The sequence below is a fragment of the Dermochelys coriacea genome, chromosome 4, assembly GCF_009764565.3.
Source record: "Dermochelys coriacea isolate rDerCor1 chromosome 4, rDerCor1.pri.v4, whole genome shotgun sequence".
NCBI lineage: Eukaryota > Metazoa > Chordata > Testudines > Dermochelyidae > Dermochelys > Dermochelys coriacea.
In genome coordinates this window covers 83,706,982-83,730,225 of record NC_050071.1, presented here as the reverse complement: position 1 = coordinate 83,730,225, position 23,244 = coordinate 83,706,982, and the positions used below count along the sequence as shown (strand labels likewise).

The window sequence follows — 23,244 nt, the reverse complement described above, 5'->3', positions numbered from 1 at the left end:
GGGGTAGGTCTATGCTATTGGTGTAGAGGTCGCAATCCTTTTGTTGGTCCAATATGATGCCACATGATGGAATTTCTGCCTTTTGTTTTTTAAAAATATGAGGAAATTACACACAAAAAAACTAACAGAAAAGAACACTAATATTGCAAATTCAAGCATTCAGAAATTAAGATATACCAGAATTAAGATTGCCTGTGTGATGCTGAGTAACTTCAACCAAACTTTTCACTGGTATCCAATTTGATGCATCTGGAACCAGATTTGCATAACTGCTGAGCACTCACAACTACAACCAAAGTCAACCGGAGCTACATTTTGAACATATGAAGTGCTATAAAGAAGCTAAGTATTCTGAAAAACTCTGGGGGCAGGATTTGGGGACCCCCCATAGCTCTGTTCTATAAGGGTGCCCTGCACACCAATAACAGGTTTCAGAGTAGCAGCCGTGTTAGTCGGTATTCGCAAAAAAGAAAAGGAGTACTTGTGGCACCTTAGAGACTAACAAATTTATTTGAGCATAAGCTTTCGTGAACTACAGCTCATTTCATCGGATGCATTCGGTGGAAAATACAATGGGGAGATTTATATATACACACAGAGAACATGAAACAATGGGTTTTATCATCCACACTGTAAGGAGAGTGATCACTTAAGATGAGCTATTCCCAGCAGGAAGGAGGAGGGAAGGAGGAAAACCTATTGTGGTGATAATCAAGGTGGGCCATTTCCAACAGTTAACAAGAACATCTGAGGAACAGCGGGGGGTGGGGTGGGGGGAGAAATAACATGGGGAAATAGTTTTACTTTATGTAATGACCCATCCACTCCCAGTCTCTATTCAAGCCTAAGTTAATTGTATCCAGTTTGCAAATTGATTCCAATTCAGCAGCCTCTCGTTGGAGTCTGTTTTTGAAGTTTTTTTGTTGAAGGATAGCCACTCTCAGGTCTGTAATCATGTGACCGGAGAGACTGAAGTGTTTTCCGACTGGTTTTTGAATGTTATAATTCTTGATGTCTGATTTGTATCCATTTATTCTTTTACATAGAGACTATCCAGTTTGACCAATGTACATGGCAGAGGGGCATTGCTGGCACATGATGGCATATATCACATTGGTAGATGCGCAGGTGAACAAGCCTCTGATAGTGTGGCTGATGTGATTAGGTCCTATGATGGTGTCCCCTGAATAGATATGTGGACAGAGTTGGCAACGGGCTTTGTTGCAAGGATAGGTTCCTGGGTTAGTGGTTCTGTTGTGTGGTTGCTGGTGAGTATTTGCTTCAGGTTGAGGGGCTGTCTGTAAGCAAGGACTGGCCTGTCTCCCAAGATCTGTGAGAGTGATGGGTTGTCCTTCAGGATAGATCCTTGATGATGCGTTGGAGAGGTTTTAGTTGGGGGCTGAAGGTGATAGCTAGTGGCGTTCTCTTATTTTCTTTGTTGGGCCTGTCCTGTAGTAGGTGACTTCTGGGTACTCTTCTGGCTCTATCAATCTGTTTCTTCACTTCAGCAGGTGGGTATTATAGTTGTAAGAATGCATGATAGAGATCTTGTAGGTGTTTGTCTCTGTCTGAGGGGTTGGAGCAAATGCGGTTATATCGTAGAGCTTGGCTGTAGACAATGGATCGAGTGGTATGATTTGGATGAATATCTGGATGAAAGCTAGAGGCATGTAGGTAGGAATAGTGGTCAGTAGGTTTCCAATATAGGGTGATGTTTATATGACCATTGCTTATTAGCACTGTAGTGTCCAGGAAGTGGATCTCTTGTGTGGACTGGTCCAGGCTGAGGTTGATGGTGGGATGGAAATTGTTGAAATCATGGTGGAATTCCTTAAGGACTTCTTTTCCATGGGTCCAGATGATGAAGATGTCATCAATGTAGCGCAAGTAGAGTAGGGGCATTAGGGGACGAGAGTTGAGGAAGCATTGTTCTAAGTCAGCCATAAAAATGTTGGCATACTGTGGGGCCATGCAGGTACTCATCGCAGTGCCGCTGATTTGAAGGTATACATTGTCCCCAACTGTGAAATAGTTATGGGTGAGGACAAAGTCACAAAGTTCAGCCACCAGGTTAGCTGTGACATTAATTGGGGATACTGTTCCTGACGGCTTGTAGTCCATCTTTGTGTGGAATGTTGGTGTAGAGGGCTTCTACATCCATAGTGGCTAGGATGGTGTTTTTAGGAAGATCACCAATGGACTGTAGTTTCCTCAGGAAGTCAGTGGTGTCTCGAAGATAGCTGGGAGTGCTGGTAGCGTAGGGCCTGAGGAGGGAGCCTACAATCCTGCTGTCAGAGTGCCAATGCCTGAGATGATGGAGCGTCCAGGATTTCCAGGTTTATGGATCTTGGGTAGCAGATAGAATACCCCAGGTCAGAGTTCCAGGGGTGTGTCTGTGTGGATTTGTTCTTGTGCTTTTTCAGGGAGTTTCTTGAGCAAATGCTGTAGTTTCTTTTGGTAACCCTCAGTGGGATCAGAGGGTAATGGCTTGTAGAATGTAGTGTTGGAGAGCTGCCTAGTAGCCTCTTGTTCATATTTTGACCTATTCGTGATGACGACAGCACCTCCTTTGTCAGCCTTTTTGATTATGATGTCAGAGTTGTTTCTGAGGCTGTGGATGGCATTGTGTTCTGCACGGCTGAGATTATGGGGCAAGTGATGCTGCTTTTCCACAATTTCAGCCCATGCATGTCGGCAGAAGCACTCTATGTAGAAGTTCAGTCTGTTGTTTCGACCTTGCCATGTATATTGGTCAAACTGGGCAGTCTCTACGTAAAAGAATAAATGGACACAAATCAGACGTCAAGAATTATAACATTCAAAAACCAGTCGGAGAACACTTCAATCTCTCTGGTCACACGATTACAGACCTGAGAGTGGCTAGCCTTCAACAAAAAAAACTTCAAAAACAGACTCCAACGAGAGATTGCTGAATTGGAATTAATTTGCAAACTGGATACAATTAACTTAAGCTTGAATAGAGACTGGGAGTGGATGGGTCATTACATAAAGTAAAACTATTTCCCCATGTTATTTCTCCCCCCACCTCACCCCCCACTGTTCCTCGGACGTTCTTGTTAACTGTTGGAAATGGCCCACTTTAATTATCACCACAAAAGGTTTTCCTCCTTCCCCCCCTCCTTCCTGCTGGGAATAGCTCATCTTAAGTGATCACTCTCCTTACAGTGTGTATGATAAAACCCATTGTTTCATGTTCTCTGTGTGTGTATATAAATCTCCCCACTGTATTTTCCACCAAATGCATCCGATGAAGTGAGCTCTAGCTCACGAAAGCTTATGCTCAAATAAATTTGTTAGTCTCTAAGGTGCCACAAGTACTCCTTTTTCTTTTCTGCACACCAATGTATCAGGCTTTGGGATTTGGCCATGTAGGAATAGAGGTGGAGCTATTAAATCTGCAACTTTGAAAATTTGTCATAAAATCTGCTTCTCGTCGCTCCCTGCAGTTGCAGAGGCATTGGCAGCTGTGGCAGGAGGGACACCTCTAGAAGTTTTACCATGTCTTAATCCTCCACTGAGGGCAATTTACAGCAAGACCAGGGAGTACTCCTTGCCCCTCACCAACTTCTCCTCCCTTTCTGCTCGGAAGGGGATATGATAATCTTTTGGAATACACGTTTCACCACCTGATAGGTGATAATTGCTATATTCTTCAGGTATTAGCACAGTGGAACCTGACTTAGCAAAATGAAAAGTCACTATAAGGGACACGAAATATATTCAAGATACTTGAGACTTTCACTCTACTTCCCTGTAAGTGAAGTTCCATTGTAACTGAGTTTATTTTGCTTCTACCCTACAAGAAAACCACAATGCCTTGCAACAAAACTTAAAAAAAAAACCCCAAACACCTAATTGCCTGAATGTAGATTGGCAGTGAAGGGAAGTAAACAAATAACCCACTGCATCAGCTCAATTACAAGCTGAAGCATTGCTCATGAATCAGACTTATCCCTAACATACATTCTGCCATTCTTTCACCCACTAATTAGCCCACTAGAAACCCATTTCTTTTTTGTATAATCAATTCACTTTTATATAATATAGGAATAGATATATATTGTCAAAAATAATGCATTTTCCACATCTGAAGTTTCAGGGCATTCAGTAGTTAGCCATTTTAGCTGAATACAGGTTGTCTTCCATGTCTTTTAGATGAAAGGGATTTGAAGAATAAAACCTATGCTACCCCATAAGAACCTCAGGATGTGTCACCCTTTGACTCTTCTATCTGATGTGTAATAAAAGGATTCCTTCATCACAGCAGTGTGTCCTTTTTGCACTGAAAAAGAAGTCCAAACCTTCAGGATGCATTGTTATTGTTGGGGGCTGGGGGAGAAATGGGGCAGCATTAACAAGAGAAGAAGTTTGCAGTCATCTGACAGTTAGTAATTTATCAACATTCACAGAAGTTAAACAATAAGAGAGAGTGCAATTTGAATGGTTAAGATTTTGTATATTACTTAACAGGTCTTCATGTCTTGTTCATAGATAACTGGACAACACCAGAAGGCAAAAGACTAAAGAGGCTGTTTCTATTTCTCACTCTTTAGGCAATATTAGACAAATGTATGCTTAGTGCTGTACATAAGTGATATAGCCTCTATGTAAAATATGTAATTTTGTTTCAGTAGCTGTCAGTGCCAAATGCGTGTACATCTTACTGTATATTTTTTCTAGTCCATAAATTATAGTTTGTTTTAAATGAAACATTTTTTCCCCTCTTTCATTTGGTTACACAATCAGGCAATTTATCTCATACCCAATCTAAATAATTGTCTTGTTTTCCTGAATGGAGAGTGGGATTATTGGTAAATAAAAAGCTCTTTATATTAATTAGCACCATAGCATTTTATTTTTATCCCCATTCAGGTTCGTAAGCTGTTTATATATTGGAATTTTTTAAATTGCCCCCAATCCAAAGACAGGTACCAGCAGGTATCATTACTGTAGGCAGCAGGTCAGGTGCCATCATATCCTTGAATAACCAGGTAACAGAATAATATTTCAGATGATTAAACACACTCACTGCTATCCATGTTATCCTGAGATGATCTTTCTTTTTATGGTACGTGACTCAGAGAAACATTTCCTTTGTGTGGTTGTTTACCTCCATCTAGTGACCAGAAAGATAAATAAACCAAAACTTCTGTAGTTGTTCATCAATTCTAAGCAAGTACACTATTGAAAAAGTGGGCAAAATTCTGTTCTTTCCTGTGCCCTAAATGAGGGAAGAGGACATAAAGACTAGATTCACAAGGGGGAGTAAGGGGCCTTTATGCACCCAAGTCCAACATTTAATCACCACTGGCATTCATAAACCCACTGCTCAGATGCTACCTAACTCCCCGGGCACTTATGTTTCCAGCAGTAAAAGCCTTTATGCACCACCTTTATGCAATATCAGCCAGTGGGCATTCACAAAGCTGCCAAAGTGCTGATACCACCAAGGAGTTCCATGCATAGCTCATGCCTAAATCCTGGTGGGATTCACACACAAGGCATTTCCCCACCTGCATTGCCTGCGGGGTCTGAACCAATAGCCATGCTCAGAGCTCACCTAATGTTGCAGCCCAATTTAAGCACTCATCCAGCCTGAGCATTCTGGCTGGCGTTGGGAAATATTACACAGGGTGAAGAATCTATTTCACCCCCAACACATGGAATAACAGCAGTGCCATTTCACCTCTATTACTCCGTTCTAATGACTGGAGAAGTTTCTAGTGCTCCCTGTTTGTTAAAGGGGAAGGAACAGAAAATCATTCTAGTGACATACTCTCTAGCTCCTGTCTTCCCCAAAACTTCTCTTGGACAAAAGCGTACAGGGAGAGCCCAAAGACTGGTGCATTCCCTGCAGAGCTTTCCCAAATCCTATGGTTCCTCCCAGTACTGAGGCAGCAGAATTGCACACACATGAAAGAGAAAGATGAGATTTTTTCCTCCCAGAGGGCTATATTCAGAATTTAGTAAGGGATGGAAGGGTTGACCCATAAACTGCAGTAACCCAAACATAGCCCCAAGAAGCATGGTGACTCAGAGTAAAAATCTTAAATGAACCAAACTGTACCATAGAATCTTTATGGATACTAATTCCATACTCTAATAATAAGAATATAGCAGTAGGGATATATTATTAATCTCCTGACCAGGATGGTGATAGTGACTGTGAAATGCTCAGGGAGATTAGAGAGGCTATAAAAATAAAAAACTCAATAATAATGGAAGATTTCAACTTTCCTGATATTGACTATGTCACCTCAGGATGGGATGCAGAGATAAAGTTTCTTGACACCTTAAATGACTGCTTCTTGGAGTACAGGATCTGGTCCAAGAGGTGAATATAGCTGGACTGCTTGGTAATAGTGACCATAATATAATTAAATTTTACATCCCTGTGGAGGGGAAATCATCATAGTGGCCCATCACCGTAGCATTTAATTTCTGAAGGGCAGACTACACAAAAATGAGGACGTTAGTTAAACAGAAATTAAAAGGTACAGCACCAAAAGTGAAATCCCTGAAAGCTGAATGAAAACTTTTTAAAGACACCATAGTATAGGCTCAACTTAAATGTATACCCCAAATTAAAAAACACAGTAAAAGAACCAAAAAAGTGCAACTGTGGCTAAACAACAAAGTAAAAGAAGCAGTGAGAGGCAAAAAGGCATCCTTTAAAAAGTGAAAATTAAATCCTAGTGAGGAAAATAAAAAGGAGCATAAACTCTGGCAAATGAAGTGTAAAAATATAATTAGAAAGGCAAAAAAGAATTTGAAGAACAGCTAGCCAAAGACTCAAAAAGTAATAGCGAAAAAATTTTTAAGTACATCAGCAGCAGGAAGCCTTCTAAACAACCAATGGGAACACTGGACAATTGAGATGCTAAAGGAGCACTCAAGGATGATAAAGTCATTGCGGAGAAACTAAATGACTTCTTTGCATTGGTCTTCACGGTTGAGGATATGAGGGAGATTCCCAAACCTAAGCCATTCTTTTTAGGTGACAAATCTGAGGAACTGTCCCAGATTGAAGTATCATTAAAAGAGGTTTTGGAATAAATTGATAAACTAAACAGTAGTAACATCGTTAAGAATAAATTGCTCACAGGTCACAAGTATCCCCAAAGCTCATGGATTAAGACCTTCAGCAGTTATGCTCTGGCATTTTGTGGTAACTGAAGTCTATAAGTGGTTTTCAAAAAGAGTTCCAGGTAAAACACACTGAAGTAACCAAAGCTGATCACTATGGTGAGATTCCCAAACCCCCCAAAAAATAAAATAAAATTCAGAGTTTCCAAATATTTTAGAGATGAAAGGACATTTTTGACCATCACTGAAAGTTCGATTTTCATGTTCATCTCACAGCCAAAACTAAGGTGATAAATCACACATTCCCAGAATACCAGACATTCCAGTATTTTCAGAAATGGCATGGGCCTGACCCAGCCTGCATGGCCCTGCCCCCACCTACATGATGTTGCCTATGCGTGTGAGGTCATGCGGGCGGAGCGGCGCACTCTTCAAAATGGCATACCCGATCCTCTGTCAGACAAAACGACATCCCGTTTTGTCTCAGTACCATACAGGGGACAAACCTTAGAAAACCAGGATGGTTCAGTTTCGAACCAGACAAATAGCCTTCCTGGCCAAAACTGATTATCCTGAAGAGAGCCAGGGAATATCTAAGAACTTCCAGTTAGGGTGCATTTGCCATAAACAATGCTTCAATATTGGGCATATTAAACTTAAACCTACTATCATATATCCAGTCTGCAGCCTCAGCAAGATTCTATGACAGCACAGAAACAGAAATTCTGTTATACAATATTTACTAAGGGATCACTCCATCCGTCACTGAAATGCTGCTGTTCCTGGGATGAAATAAATGGAGACTGACAGGAACAGTCACAAGAGTGAAACAGTGCAAGCTGCATGAAAAATATTCTAAAACACCCTAAATAATTTTAAAAAAATAGTAAAAGGACTCAAAAAAATGCCACCATAGCTAAACAGAATACAAGAGGCAGTCAGAGGCAAAACGACATCCCTTAAAAACTGCAAGTTAAATCTTACTGAGGAAAATAGGAAGGAGCATAAACTTTGGCAAGTCAAGTGTAAAAATATAGTTAGGTAGGCCAAAAAAGAATTTGAAGAGCAACTAACAAAAGACACAAAAACTATCAAATCAGAAGCTGGAAGCCTGTCAATCAGTGGGACCACTGGATGATCAAGATGTTAAAGGAGCAGTAAAGGAAGACAAAGCCATTGAGGAGAAGCTAAATTAATTCTTTGCACCAGTCTTCACTGCAGAGGATGTGAAGGAGATTCCCGCACCTGAGTCATGCTTTTTAGGTGACAAATCTGAGGAACTGTCCCAGACTGGGGTGTTGATAGAGAAGACAAATTGGAACAAATTGATAAATTAAATAGTAATAAGTCACCAGACCAGATAGTCTTCATCCAAGAGTTTGAAGGAACTCAAATATGAAATTGCAGAACTATTAACTGTGGTATATATCCTATTGTTTTAATCAGCCTCTGTACAAGATGACTGGAAGATAGTTAATGTAATGCAAATTTTTAAAGAGGCTTGCAAGGTGGTCCTGACCATTATAGCCCAGAAAGCCTAACCTCAGTATCAGACAAACTTGTTGAAATTATAGTAAAGAACAGAATTATCAGACACATAGATGAACACAATATGTTGGGGATGGGTCAACATGGCTTTTGTAAAGGGAAATCATGCCTCCCCAATCTATTAGAATTCTTTGAGAGGGTCAACAAGCATGTGGACTAGGGTGATCCTGTTGCTCTAATGTACCAGAATTTCAGAGAGCCTTGGACAAGGCCCCACAGCAAAGACTCTTAAGCAAAGGAAACAGTCATGGAATAAGAGGGAAGGTCCTCTCATGGATCAGTAATTAGTTAAAAGAAAGGAAACAAAGGGTAGAATAAATGGTCAGTTTCACAGAGGAGAGAGGTAAATAGCAGGATCCCCTAAGGATCTGCACTGGAACCAGTGGTTTTCAACATATTCATGAATGACCTGGAAGAGGGGGTCGGTAGTGAGGTGGCAAAGTTTGCAGAGGATACAAAATTACTCAAGAGAGTTAAATCCAAAGCTGACAGCACAGAGTTACAATGGGATTTCACAAAGCTGGGTGACTGGTCAACAAAATGGCAGATGAAATTCAATGTTGATAAGTGCAAAGTAAAGCACATTGGAATATATAATCTTAACAATACATACAAAGTGATGGGATCTAAATTAGCTGTTACCAGTCTAGAAAGAGATCTTGGAGTAATCATGGATAGTTCTCTGAAAACATCCTCTCAATGGGCAGCAGCATCAAAAAAAAAAAGCTAACAGAATGTTAGGAACCATTAGAAAGGGGATAGATAACAAGACAGAAAAATCATAATGCCACTACATGAATTCATGTTATGCCCACACCTTGAATACAGAGAGCAGTTCTGGTTGCCTCATCTCAAAAAAGATGTATTAAAATTGGAAAATGTACAGAGAAAGGCGATAAAACTGATTAGAGGTATGGAACAGCTTTCATATGAGGAGAGATTAAAAATGGCTGGGACAGTTCATCTTCGAAAGGAGATGACTACAGAGAGATATGATAGAGGTCTAAAATATTATAAACAACAGAGTGTTATTTACTCCTTCGCATAACACAAGAACTGGGGTCACCCAATAAAATTGACAGGCAGCAGGTTTAAAACAAACATAAGGAAGTACTTCACACAACACACAATCAACCAGTAGAACTCATTGCCAGGGAATGTTGTAAAGTCCAAAAATATAACTGTGTTCAAAAAGAATTAGATAAGTTCATGAAGGATAGGTCCATTAAAGCCTATTAGTCAAGATGCTCAGGGATGCAACTCCATGCTCTGGGTATCTCTAAACCTCTGACTGCCAAATACAGGGACTGGACAACAGCAGATGGATCACTTGATAATTGTCCTGTTCTGTTCATTCTCTCTGAAGCATCTGGCACTGGCCATTGCAGAAAGAAAGGATACTGGGCTGGACGGACCATTGGTCTTACCCAGCATGGTCATTATGTTCCGTTTAGCAGTGAACCGCAACAACACACAAAAGTTTTACTTCAAGTGAAAAATACCTGTTTCCAGTTAACAACTACAGTGTGAATTTCAGGCAGCAGAATGTAACATCTCAAGATTCAATTTACCCTGGGCACAAGGACTAACATTCTACTAATACAAAACCTATTAATTAATTATTAATAATAAAATAATAATATACAATAATATTAACAGTGACTCACAATTTGTTGCTTTTGTAGGCCCAGCTGTACACATATTGAGAGACAGCAGCATAGTAAGCTGATGCCAGTGATATGAGTAGGGAGCAACAGGGTGTGCTAGAGACATTCCTCTGCCTGAAGACCAAATGGACAAGCCATAGGCCTGGTTTTCCTCTCACACCAATGAAAATCAGGCTTTTCTGGTTTTCCAGTTTTCACCAAAATCAACAGGGTTCTGCCCATTAATGCCTAGAACATTGTTCTAAGTATTCAAAACTTATTGCATGACAGACAAACCAACAGAAATATGACATCAAGTTGAACAGAGGGCCTCATGTCACTCCGCCAATAATGTATTAAAAACAAATTTGTATTTCATAGAATCATAGAACCGGAAGGGACCTTGAGAGGTCATGTAGTCCAGTCCCCTGCACTCATGGCAGGACTAATTATCTAGGCCATTCCTGACAGGTGTTTATCTAACCTGCTACTTCTTGCCCAACCAGATTGGCCATCAGCTGCAGTGATTCATCAAACTAAGACAATGTAATTGAAGAACTCAAACCAGAATGGTGTTCAGCTCAAAGCCTGCTTCCTCAATCTTTGTCATCAATTAGTCAGTGCCAATATTGAAAAATGAGGTGGCAGAATACAGCCTTGCCAAACACCTTTGGAGATAAGAAACCATGTCATGTGTCTGCCACTGACTCAAATGCACCTTTCCATTCCATTATAGACCTCTTCTGTCAATAATACTATCTTTCCAGGGATGCTGAGATACCTACTCAGATCCCACAAACTTGATTGATGCACTGAATCAAAGGCCTGATGGAAGTGTATAACAAGTGCTTCACACAACTTATTCTCTAAAAGTTGTCTCAAGGTAAAGCTTTGGTCAAGAGCACAGTGACATGGGATAAAGCTGCACTGAGTATCCCAGCCTTTCAGAATACTGAATATATGACCAAATTGTATTTTCTCCCTAACTCATTTCCCCATAACTGTACATTTCTTCAGGTAGACATAGTTGAAAGCTAATTTCAAAGTAGACAAATTTTCTTTTTCTTTTGTGTGACAATATATTAATTTTGGGGATCAGCAATGACTTCAAGATATATGATAATTGCTGTCTCAAACCACATATGTAGTAGTATATACAAACCTAGAAGCTGTTTACATAGGATTAAATCTACTGTGTAGAAAAGTCCTTGTTTCAGAATTTGTCTTGCTGTAAGATTTTTATGCTAATATTAGAGATCTTTTTGACGTATGGTTACTAGGGCAAGAAGTAGCACATTGTTTTTGTGTACTCACTTCATTTGTCCAGAGTCTGCTCATTGTATTAATTTATTGCTCAATTTATTAATATTTGAGAGGGAACAAAGCAAAAATGTATGGTGAATTCATTTCAATTTCTTTTAAATTTCCTGTTTTTGTCAAATATTTGAGTTAGAAAATATTGGTTTGGGAATTTAATTGTATTTTTTAATTATATTGCATGATGCAACTTGTGATTGGTAATTTGCCTCCATCACATCTTTCCTTGTGGTGTTCCATGATTCAATGAATATACCCATAAATACTGGAAGAGCATGTGATCAGCTGCTGCTCTGTTTGTGATGAGATTTGAAGCATGGCCAGGTTGCATTGTGTGACTGACCAGCCGCTTGTGAGGTTCCCAACAGGCAGCTGAGACATATACCCCTCCACCCTAACCCTTGGAGAGAAGGAATGGCTTTGGTGCTGGTGTTTGCCTTATGGACTATTGCAATTTGAAGCTCCTTGTAGTGGCAGATACAGAGGGATTCTGACAGGGCCTTACATGTTGTGGATATGATTATCTGCTAGTGAGGTTCCTGTTGGATTGTCAGGCCCTACACCCAAGGTGGGCTGGTTGGTTGCTTTGGGGAGGGGGATGAGCAGGCATGACATTTCATAATTGGCGGTATGGAAAATACCAGGGTCATTTGGTCCCAGACTCCTTCTCCCTGTTTATCTATGAGCCTCCTCCTCATGGTGTTTGCAGAATCCACATCTGGCTTACCTGCAAGCAGTCTGAATTTCTATCCTCGGCCTCTCCCTTTTGCTCCGTTGTCCTACAAAGAGGATGCAGCTGAACCCCAACCTCCTCCATGCTGTACAGTCCTTCTTCCTCACCACGTCCTCCTTCCTTTCCCATCCCATCATTATCCATGGGAATTATGATGGTGTTTTTGTTTGGGTATGCCTTAAGCCTTAGGAAATCCACCTTTCCCTTCCCCAGCCCACCAACAAACACACTCAAAATGGCCACTTTTACTCTTCCACGTTGAACATTTTCCTTTCAAGAGCGTTTGATTCAAAACTGCTGGCATTTTCTGTTACATGAGAAATTTAAACATTTTATCCCACTTATGAAATTTCCTAAGATATTGATATACCACTTTTGACCAGTTCTAATTGACATGCATATTTTATTTTGGGGCCAAATCCTGGGGTCCTTTTTGGCTTTTGCTCAGCCTTTAAGTGGCAAAAACCCCTTGATAGTTTGACTAAAAACTCAGAGATCTCAGGAATTAGCATTGTAGTACTGGTGCTGATGTTTCATCAAAAGTGATCATCGCTGTTTTTTCTGGATATCACTTTAATTAATACCAAAATTAAAATTATAGTCTCAAAAATTAGAATCAAGATGCTTTACCCACCCCTGCCCTGACTGATTAAGCTCATCAACATACATAGGAAGAAACGGAACTAGGCGGCATATAGAGTCACAGCCAGAATGTGCCACCATCTTACAAGAAGGCTAACAGAAGGAGCTAATTCTTTGCATTTTATCCAGGATGATTTCTGATCCTAGTGAGAATTCCCTGCCCCTGATTCAAGCACATTCTAACCCCCTTCTATCAACCTTACTATCCTAGTTTATTTGAATACAACTTAACTGAAGGGCTCAATTGTGAGAGGATGTAAAGCCCATTTAGAATTTTAAAGGTGAGGACCAGGACCTTGTAATGTACCAGATACTGGAAAAAAAATAGCCAGTTCAGAATACACAGCATTTGATATATGATCCTGACTGATTGTCTTGCTCCCCTAGCAAATGGGCCACTGCATGTTGAATTTTCTGGAATTGCCTTATACTATTCAGTCAGCCCATTAATCCAGGCTTCAGGTGATCAAAGTATGGATAATGTGCCCAGGTGCAAACTAAAGTAGTGGCATGATCTTTGACTACCTAATGATGTGGGAGGGAAAGCAGCTCTGACTAGAGCTACTATCCGGACATCAAGGAGCAGTTTTAAAAGACTCATAAGACAGTACCCCACCATGACAGTCAAAGAATATGTCCCTAGATTGAGGGTGAGGTTCTGACTTCTATCAGCTTCATGATGATCTCTCCTGAATTGAGCGCGAGCATGCTGTTTCTCATTCAGGACCCTATGTCCCTAAGACACAGTGGACATTAGAGTGAAAGCAAAGTCTACCCTAGGTGAGAAGATGTAAAGTTCAATGTCACTTGCATATAGCTGATACCATAGTCCATGGCATTTCATGATTTTTCCCACTGTCCTCACATAAAGTGCTGGACAGGACTGAGCCCTGTCAGACTTCACAGGACTAAAGCCCTGATCCTGCACAACTGAAGTCAGAGGGAATTTTAACCACTGATTTTATGAGGCACGGGATCAAGCCCAGAGTCCTCAGCAGCGGCTGCCCACTATAGTCCAGTGGTATTTATTTCAGATCCATTGTGAGGAAATAGCATCATTAGCTTCACAGTATACTGTCCTCTGTTCAACCCCACAGGCCCATCAAAGAACCTCATGATATTTGTATGGCTGTCTGCCCTCAGCCCATAGCCCTTATGAGATTGTCCATCAGCATGACCAGTACTGCTTCTCCCAGCTCTTGTTCTGTGGCCAGACTGAAAGCTGTTGTAGGAGACAAGATGCATGACAGGTTTTTTGGGTGATAGTTTGATTCCATTAATTAAAGGGGAAGTTGTGTTATGATGCTAATTTAAGAATACCACCTTGAAAACTATTCAAATGAGGAAGTTACGGCCTTGACCTGGAAAAGGAATAATCTCTGACACCTATGTGGATCTTGAATGTAATTTAGGCCCTTGAATGTATTTTTTCTGTACATTAAAAACAGTTGGAGCAAGCCTGGAATTCATAGGTAAATCATTGTAAATGAATGGAATTAAACAGACAATCACTACAAAATACTAACTTTTTTTCCCCATTGACTTATCCACATCAATCAGTTGGGAGAAATACTTATAGGGATTTTTAACTGATCAACAGTTTCTATTGGAATAGGAGCAAATGATAAATGTACATTAGGCCAACTGATTTATTAGGACCTGCCAGAGGGCAACGCATACTAGGAAATATTTTTGTCATTAGGGAACTTGATGATGTTTAATATTTCTTCCTTTTTGCCCTTGATGTATTTAATGAAATGTTTCAACACTATTACCTTCTGCCCTAAGGGCAGGTCCACACCTAAAGTGCTGCAGTGGCACAGCCATTGTAGCACTTCAGTCAAGCTACTATTATGCTAACAGGAGGGGTTCTCTCCTTGGTGTAATTAGTCCACCTCCCTGAGAGATGGGAAGTTTTCCTGTTGACATAGAGCTGTTTACAGTGGGGGTTAGGGTATTAGAATTGTGTCATTCCTGGCTGTTGATTTTTCAGCTTGTGAACTTTGTATCTATGTGTATCTGGACCCTCTGTGCATGGATCCAATTTTTCCCCTATGTAGACAGGAGGGTCAGACACTGGCTGGGGAGGTCCTAGTAGCAGAAATATTAGGCAGGCTGTGGGAGACAGTGGGGAAAGGGCAGGACCTGGGCAGAGTGGGGTGGGGCTACAGGCAGAAGAGGCGGGCTGGGGAACTAGCCTCCCCAAGCGGCAGCTTCACCCACTGCCCATGACAGCAGGTAAGAGCGGGTTGGCTCCTGCACACCCAGCAAGGGCTGTATTCACAAAGCCAAACGTGCTGATGCATGCATTCTGCGGTGAGGGAGAGGGTACGAGGGTCTCTGCGGGGAACTGACTCTCTGCTGCTATGAGGTAGGCCGGGCAGCTCGTCCCTCCCCCCTGAGGCCAAGAGCCCAGGCTGCTGTTGGGCATAGGGGCACCAGTTTAATACTGCGTAGCACCCCATAAATCCTAAAATCCATAAAGCCCTGGTAATGGTATAGAGAGAGACAAACAGTTAGCTCCACTAGTTTAAAAAAAAAGGGGGGGGGGAAGCAGCAGATAAGCTTTTTTAAACCAAGACAGTTGTTTAAATACTAAAACAAATCAAGAGGGAATTCAGCCAATGTTCATTTTAGAAAGTTGTTTCGACAATGAACAAGTTTTTTGTAAGCAAAAAAAAAAATATATCACTCCTTCTCAGCTTAATGGTTTGATCAGTATCCTTTCATTGATTAGAATATACCTGATGATGCTGTATTTTGCTATCCCTGTATGGATTATGTTTCAGAATATGGTTTTATTCTGTTTTAATAGTTTTACAGAAAGGTGTGAGATTGGAACAAGATCTTTGAGAAACTTAAGCATGTCAAGTACAGTATATGAAAAAGTGGAGAGATTACCAAGCAGCTAGTAAATTGGCCTCAGTTGGATCTTGTTTCTAATTCTCAGAAGATCACTGTTCAGAAAAACAGAATATGCAAGAAAAATTACTGATTTGCTATGTTACCTTTCACACCAAAGCCTGGCCCTTTAGGGCAGCAATGCAAAACAACCATGGGGGTGGGGGGTAATTTTCTGGAGCTGTATTCTCTTTTTATAAAATATGATGAACAATTTGAGTGAAACTTCATGGTACATTTAACTTAACAAGCCATGAAATTCAAAACGAGTTGCCGTATGTCACAGCTGACCTGGTGAAGAAATATAACTCAGGAAATGCAGACTAGAGGATTTTATAGTCTGCTTGCTAATGAAGGGTGGTCTTTTAAACAAGGACCTCTCAATCTGTGTTCATTATTAGGTGCTGAATTAAAAGTACACACCATTGCTCCTGTTTAATGATTGCTGTAGATCACAAAACGCAGGGGGAATTTACAATAGTCTCAAAGAAGAAATAGAAACAGTTGGAATAAGTGTCATTCCTAGACAGTCTCAAATTTATGATAGGGCAAGTATTATGTCAGGCAACATTAATAGGGTACAGCAAAAGTTAGAAATGACCACCTCAGTTATTTACATTGTATGGCTCAAACTTAAGTGTTGCTGTAGATGCTTGTAAAATAAAACCACGTAAGGATTTTTGGCATCTCTATTGCTATTTCTCCATGTTTGGCTTTTTTTTTTTTGCGCCATGGACAGAATGCACTAGGAATGAAGCAGATTGAATTGACTAGTTTGAGTCATACACATGGGGCATGCAGGTGAAGAAGTGTCAGTGCATGCAAATCCATTTTGAAAGCCATCATCCAATGACTGAATGAGTTCAGCCAGCCTGGAAGTAATCAAAGCTTTGTTGAAGCAAGTGGTTCACTGCAGCAAGTGCAAAAGTTTGAAACATATAATAAAATCTCTTTTTGACCCTTTGTCATTAATTCAAGTTGCTCACAAGGCACTGCAAGTCAAAAAGGCCACGCTCTCCTCAGCGGCAACTTCAGAAAAATATGAAAAACCATAGAACATTGTCTGGACCATGGTCACATATTATCCCAAAAATATTGGCATTTTGTTTGAGGAAGACAAAAGGTGTTTTGTGACCAAGTGAGCCACTTCATTGTTTATTCTAGCTATGAGGAAGAGAGCATGCGCATGTTCTAGCTGACCCAAAGATTCATAAGCAAAAGTAGGGCTAACAACTTTTTTCCCCCCAGTTATTAATGCATTAAAGAAATTAAAAGAAATGTTAGTGCATGCCAAAAGGTGGATGCCATTCTGGCTAGCAAGCCTTTTGCAGTTGACAAGGTGCTGGAAATACGAGAGGATTATAGGAATCAATGCTAGTTCAGCAAAATCTGAAATGCAGATTTCTCATACTGACATTGCATATCATGGACATGTCATAACATTAGAAGATTGGAGTTCCATGCTGACAGCCTCAGAATACCCCAGTTTCTTTAAACTGAGTTAGTTAGCACTTGTGTTGCCTGCTGGTGCAATGAAATCTGAAAAAATCTTGTCAGTGATGTGTCTAATTAAAACATACTTGACAACCATGAGCCAGAAAAAGTTTTTGATTTTGGGCATCCTGAACATAGTATCGGACACGAAAGACACTGATGCAGCAGGAATTGTCAATTTATGCTTCCAAGGGAAAAAAGAAAATTCTTCTAGAAGATAAGAGCAAGATTTTCATTTGTGTTCATGCAAATGGAATGCATTTCACTATGATTTAAGTGAACTAAATCATGCTAAACAGATTCCCTGCTAAGATGTGGCCAAATGTTGTAAGAGCAAAAAGGAAAAAATTACTTAGTAGTGATCCCTTGGTTTAGTGTACAGCTGTATAGCTCCATGGTTGGGTCTCCAATAGCCTTGTGTCTGGCTGGTCACATTCAGCAGACAAACTAGTCCTCCTCACCCTTCCACCCTGTCCCAGCCTTTCCCCCTTTGCCTCAGATATTATGCAGTACACAACATGCAGCTATAATGACTGAATCTCAGTGAGGCCAACATCCCCTAGTCAGTAAATATCAGTGACCTTTTAATCTACCAAAAGCAAATTCAACCGTCATCCTGTACCTGCTCAGCCAGTAGTGGACTCTTTCCTTGTCTCCGTCAAGGTGGACAGCGTATAGCTTAATCAACCAGGGGAGTAATAGGTAAACTGGGCCCTCCCCATAATCTCTATGGCATTTCAGCATAATGTCAAAGTCTAGGATGTCCGAAAGTGTCCTGTGTTCTTAGGGACGTGAAGATCATGCACCTTCCTTGACCAGCTCACTGATGTCACTGAAGCATCCCTGGTGATCCACCAGCATTTCTACAACTATTGAAAAGCAACCATTTTTGTTTATGTACTCACTGACATGGAGAGAGGGTACCAGAATAGAGGAGTGTCCCACCTATTGTTCCACTGCAGTTTGGGAGCACCATTGCGTCAAATCCATCTATTATTTCCTGCACACTGCCAAAAGTCATAGTCCTGTGTAACAGGATATGCTTAATGGCCTTTCACAGTGGGGGCCATTGTCATCCAAGTGTTCATATTCCAACTGCAAACAGATTGTCCACTGACCAATCGCAATCTGGTATTGCGAGCGTCCAGAGTGTGGTCATCACTTGCTTCTCCACTGTTGATGCAGCTCTCATTCTGGTGGGCTGGGGTGAGCGCAGCACATACCTGAAGGTATGTGGCCTTTCACATCCAAAAGTTCTGAAGCTACTTTTTAATCACCCTAAGCTGCATCATGATGTGATACCACCAATCAGTGCTAGTTCGTAGGCCCAGAAGAGTCAATCTGTCATACGGAGCTGCTCCATGAATGCCAACCAAAGCTTAACATTTTTATTCTGTCAGTCAGTATCCAGTCAAACATCTCTTCTTCTTCCTCCTCACACCAGTTGTAGTGGTACTCGCGGAAATGCACAAATGCAGTAGAATGACATGTTCTATGTTAGCAATGGTGATTGGAACTGCACTGAGCTTGGCAGGGTCCACACTTTTCACAGGGATGGTGAAGATTGAAAAGCAGTGTGCATGATGCAGGAATTTTAAAAATAGCTCAAATATTATGGGATGGAATAAGTATTATAGATGGGAAAAGTGGACTTTTAGCAACTTGACCCCTAGTTCCCAAAAACCCCTGGGTGAACTGCTGGTATCCTACCAAGCACTGTGAAAGTGTCTCAAGGCATTGCATTGGATAGTGACATGGAACACACTGGGATATCTACCTGTAAAGCACTGCATTTTGAATCAATGCAACTACTTATGGTGAGGCTGCACAGCATCTAAGCAAGCAGGCAAGTTTGATATATTGCTTGCAAAGTAAATTATGTCAACCAAATGCTGTAGCATAGTCATACCTGACCGTGCAAGCTCATCAGCCCCTCTAATACATAAATTATTTCAATTTTTGAAGATCTGGAGTTCTGTGTCTGGCTCAGCCAAGGTTACTAGTCTTTCACTTTCATTAGGGCTGCATTCACACTTTAAAAAAAAAAATTAAAAAAAAGTCAGAAGGTGCACTTGACTAGATATTTCTAAATTAATATAAGAAAAGCAATAAATCTTCCCTGAAAACGCAATGGACTGTGTAATTTCTTATTTAAATACAAACTTGCCAATAGATTTTAAATAAGTAAAAGGGAAGCCATAAGCTGATATAACAAAATGGTAATTTTAAACAACTCATGACATTATGGAAATACTATTTTCTAACTCTGTTCATTAAATAACTGCTTTGTCTCTTTAGATTAACCAGGTGACCATTTCTAAACTCTATTTCATACAGTGCACCATATCTTGCATTCATCTTTGATATGCAACATGTTTTGTATTCAGTTTCCCCATTTGTTTTAAATTTTAATTAAGTGGCAGGTTGTCAAGGTTCCTTCCCCACTCTGAACTCTAGGGTACAGATGTGGGGACCTGCATGAAAGACCCTCCCCCCAAGCTTATTCTTACCAGGTTAGGTTAAAAACTTCCTCAAGGTACAAACTTTGCCTTGTCCTTGAACCCTATGCTGCCACCACCAAGCGTCTTAAACAAAGACCAGGGAAAGAGCCCATTTGGAGATTTCTTCCCCCCAAAAAATATCACCCCATGCCCTACACCCCCTTTCCGGGGGAAGACTTGATAAAAATCCTAACCAATTTGCATAGACCCAAACCCTTGGATCTTAAGAACAATGAAAAAGCAAACAGGTTCTTCAAAGAAGAATTTTAATTAAAGAAAAAGTAAAAGAATCACCTCTGTAAAATCAGGATGGTAAATACCTTACAGGGTAATCAGATTCAAAACAAAGAATCCCTCTAGGCAAAACCTTAAGTCACAAAAAGACACAAAAACAGGAATATACATTTCATTTAACAGTTTATTTACCAGCCATTTAAAACAAAAGAAAATCTAATGCATTTCTAGCTAGAATTAATTATCAACTTAACAGAAGTTCTGAAGAGCATTCCTGACCTGGTCCCAGCAAAAGCACCACACAGACAGACAGTCCAACCCTTTGTTTCCCTCCCACCCACTCCAGCTTTGAAAGTAACTTGTCTCCTCATTGGTCATTTTGATCAAGTGCCAACAAGGTTATTTAGCTTCTTAACCCTTTACAGATGAAAGGGTTTTGCCTCTGGTCAAGAGGGATTTTATAGTTCTGTATATAGAAAGGTGGTTACCTTTCCCTTTATATTTATGACACAGGTAGAGAAAGATTTCATAATTAGTCATGTATATATTTACTCTTTAGTTAAAATGAGGGATTACCTAAAGGACAGAGCTTCACACAATTTATGCAGGGTGATGCTCACTGCTCAATATTCAGCATGTTAAAATCTTTACAAAATGTATTGATGTAGGTGCTTCACAGCCTTGAAGCCCACTTGCTCATTTCCTTCAAAATAAAGCTACTTGAGTAAAATAATTGCATGCATCTCTTAATCCATAAGATTCTCCTATGAGTGTTTCCTAAGATATTTTTTACCATGTCTGAAGAGAGCGTGGAGTTCTGGGAAATCAGTGAGTGAGCAGATGTGTAATTTTGAGCTCTCAGAATTTACATTTTCATTTTAGCTATCTGGATAATAGCTGAAGAGAATGGTGATGAATGAGTCCTGTAAACTTTCACAGCTTTTACTCATTTAAAATAAATGATCCAATAGACCCAAAAATCATTCAAGCCAATTCTGCATTATTATAAGTGCTGAATATTCTCAGTTCCCATTGACCTCAGTTAGAGTTTCAAGCACTCTGTACATAGCAGGATTGACCCATAGAAGCTAGAGATGGAAGAGAGCTTTTAGATCACTAATCCTACCCCTCGGGGAATTCCGCACTGAAAAAATTCCTAAATTCAGCATATTTTGTCAAAATAATGCAATATAATCACACGAGTTTCACTTATTTTGGTAATTTATTTAAACTACCATACTGGGCTGGTGGGGGGGGGGAGATAACGGAACACCACACAACTGTTCAGCATTTCCTAATCACATGAAAGTTAAGTTACAAATACTTGGCAACCAAGACCCTGCATTCCAGTTATAATCCTGGATTTTTATTTAAAATTATATTACAGAACACCAGAATAAAAGTAAAGTAGAATGTCGCTTTAAATTGCTCAGACTTTCACACATGAAAGTCATACAGTTTTGCCATCACTATCCTGCATTTTTTTTTTAAATGGATAAATAAAATAGACCCTGAGCTGCAATCTAACTTCATTGTGCCTCTGTGGCACAGGGAAAAAAAAGCAAGAAAGCACATAATCCTCAGCTAGGAAGGTGTCTGTTACTGTCATTTACAATAAGGCTCCTTTGCACCACTCTGGCAAGGTACAGGAGCCTTAATTGACTAAGAATGGGAACAATTAACAATGGAAACATTAGCAGCCTGCCTTTTTAGTAATTAAATTTCCGCTCTGCCTCAGAGACAGAGCCAGCTTTACACAGCCCTATGCCTCCAAACTCAGGATGCAGCAACAGCGAAGAAATGGACAGAGTGAGTGACTCTGACTCATTCGGATGCAGCCAGGTGCCCATCCCCATCCCCTTGAGGTCTCTCTACAGGTGCACACAAGCTGCCCAGCCTCCCTCCCCACACAGTGATCTGCTCTCTGCTACCAGCTGCTCCCAGCAGATGAGCCCAGGCTGCCACAGAAGGGGCATGTGTTCCCCACCGATTTCTTGGCTCCCCCACAGAAAAATAGGGAAGTAAAGAAATCTGCAGAAGGTATGAATTCTGCACCCCATGCAGGGTGCAGAGTTCCCCCAGGAGTACAGTCCATTTTCCTGACAATGGAAGATTCTTCCCTATTGTACATTTACTAGGGTTTTGCCACATTTAGTTTGAAGTGTCCCAAACGATGGTGCTGCCAGCACTTCTTTTGGGAGACTGTTCTGTTCTAGATCCTAATAGATTTTACTCTTCGGGAGATTTTCTTAGAATATATTTTAAATAATCCCTTTCTTTATATTATACTATACTCTTAGCAGATCTTCAGGAAACTCTGCAAGGATCATTCATTTTTCCCAGATAGCTGAAAAGTTTAGGGTCTGATGGGAGTGACTGCTTATGAGGGGGTGGAGGTTTGGTGGGGCAAGTCCCTCCTTTTAGTGATATTAGAGATAGAATTGTGATGGAAATTTTCTGGGTGTCTTGTTGATTTGTTTTTTGTGGTATTAATTTAAAACATCAGAAAGGTGCAGATTAGCAGATGGGTTCCTCTTAGGGGCCACAGACTGGCTGTAATCATGCAAGCCATCCCTGTATTCAGCCACATTCCTAGAGAAGATCTGAGCTCCAGTCTCCTCCCAGAGGTGACACTAACTAAGCTATCCTAAAGGATGATCCCTCACCCACAGACCTTGGGAGACAGGCCATTCCTCGCTTACAGACAGCCCCCCAACCTGAAGCAAATACTCACCAACTACATACCGCACAACAAAAACACCAACCCAGAAACCAAACCCTGCAACAAACCCCGGTGCCACTGTCAGAAGGCAGCAGGAGAGTGATATAGGAGAGATATGCAATTCCCTGGATGAGGAGAAGCCTGATTCCCTGTAGAGGGAAGAAAGGTTTCTATAAATTAAAAGCACCTGAAGCCAATTAGAGCACCTGAAGCTAGTCACCTGATTAAAAACCCCTGCTTCAATCAGCTGGGGAAGGAGTTGGAGCAGAGAGCCTTGACTGGCTAGAAGACCAAGATCCTAGGTAAAGAGATAACTGGCTTGTGCAGAGAGAGGGTAGGAAGCCCCACAAGCTGAAGAGCAGGAGAGGGAAGTAGCCCAGGGGAAGGAAGCACTAGTTC

General features: G+C 40.8%; 1 long non-coding RNA gene across 1 annotated transcript; it reads right to left on the bottom strand.

The window, feature by feature from the left end:
* Positions 1–1,827: 1,827 nt before the first annotated feature.
* Positions 1,828–22,917, bottom strand: LOC122459815. The gene is made up of 3 exons (XR_006280757.1): positions 22,762–22,917; positions 3,764–3,767; positions 1,828–1,838 (listed from the first exon to the last, which is right to left on the bottom strand). It is a non-coding gene; the product is annotated as an uncharacterized LOC122459815 (long non-coding RNA).
* Between the last annotated feature and the right edge of the window lie 327 nt (positions 22,918–23,244).